The 1,375-nt window shown below is 41.3% G+C and overlaps 1 protein-coding gene across 1 annotated transcript in view; it reads right to left on the bottom strand.

Annotated features, from left to right (window-relative positions):
- LOC102678248 (myosin heavy chain, muscle) overlaps positions 1-603 on the bottom strand; it is a 35,078-nt gene extending 34,475 nt beyond the window's left edge. Inside the window, 1 exon segment of the mRNA XM_031510092.1 lies at positions 585-603. The gene's annotated coding sequence lies outside the window, so the exon portion shown is untranslated.
- Between the last annotated feature and the right edge of the window lie 772 nt (positions 604-1,375).

Here is a 1,375-nt window from a genome sequence, read left to right as displayed (position 1 = left end):
TTTTTTTTTTTTTTTTTTTTTTTTTTTTTTTTTACCTAACATCTAAAAATCCTTTGGAAAAAATTAACGATATTTTTCAATATCGGAGACAATACTGAAGATATCACTACACACCGCGAATCGGACTAGGCTCTTCTCTCACCATCACGATATTTTCTTTTCTCTATTTATTTATTTATTTATTTATTTATTTATTTTTTCCTTTCTCTCTTCGATAAATCAAAATTTCAAACTTTTCTTCTTTCTCTTCCTCTTCCTCTTCTTCTATTCTATCTGTCTCGCTTTTCTTTCTCCAAATTGCCGTGATCGTTCGCGAAACGCGTCTTCTCGTCGAGATGCGTTCGATTCTTCTCTCGTATCGTACGCGTAATCGAGGTGAAAAAAAAAGAAAAAAAAAAGGAAAGAAAAGAACAAGAAGAGAAGAGAAAAGAAGAGAAGAAAAGAGAAGAGAGAAGAAAAAAAAAGAAAAAAAAGAGAAGGCAAGAAAAGAGGAGAGAGAGAGAGAGAGAGAGAGAAAAAGAGAGAGAAAAAAAAAAGAGAAAAAAAAGCTAACGATCGAATGAACACCGACGTTGTGCACTTACGTTAGAGAGCCGTTCTGTCGGGGAAACGAGCGGGGGCTCCCAATATAAGCGCGTGCAACGTGATCCTAGAATGTAACGAGCTCGACGATTGGCCCGTCATTTCGGCCAATAAGAGAGCACGTTAGTTCCTGGGCCAATCTACCTTTTTAGGTGGAGATGATACCAAAAGTGTGACAAGGGGTGGCCACGGAAAGCTACAACCGCCTCGATCGGCCGAGTGAGATGAAAATAGATGTGGAAAGAAGACAGCCGACCACTTTCAACGGGCTCGTTTTCTCCCATGTCCATTTTTTTCGATTCCTCTTCCTTCGACCCTCTTTTTCGATCCTTCTTCCGCTCTTTCTCTCTCTCTCTCTCTCTCCCTCTCCCCCTTCCCCTCCCCCGAGATAAACATCGGCAATCGGTTGCTTCAAATCGGTCCCTCCCTTCCCAATTTTCCGATCGACCGATCCTACCTACCTACCTACCTACCTACCTACCAAGTTTTTCATATACATCAAGATCACCGCTGCTACACGTGGAACACGCACGTGCTCGATAATAGCCGCACATCTCGCGCGGACACCAATTTCGCCGATAAATTATTATTCGCCTCGCCTTCTCGCTTCCTTCTCCTCTTCACTATCCTGTTTAAAAGAAAAGAGAGATAAAAGATTACATGTCAGAATAGAAAACACGCGTCGGAATGTCTTTTCGCGCTCCCGTTATACTCGTAACCCGCGTATGTTTTCGATTATTACGTAACGAATCGTATGCCAAAGATTGGAAAAATTCATCTTTTTCAAATCTTC

Source organism: Apis dorsata, unplaced genomic scaffold (assembly GCF_000469605.1).
Source record: "Apis dorsata unplaced genomic scaffold, Apis dorsata 1.3 scaffold_200, whole genome shotgun sequence".
NCBI lineage: Eukaryota > Metazoa > Arthropoda > Insecta > Hymenoptera > Apidae > Apis > Apis dorsata.
The sequence above is the reverse complement of the archived record's forward strand: the minus strand, read 5'-3'. Positions and strand labels throughout refer to the sequence as shown.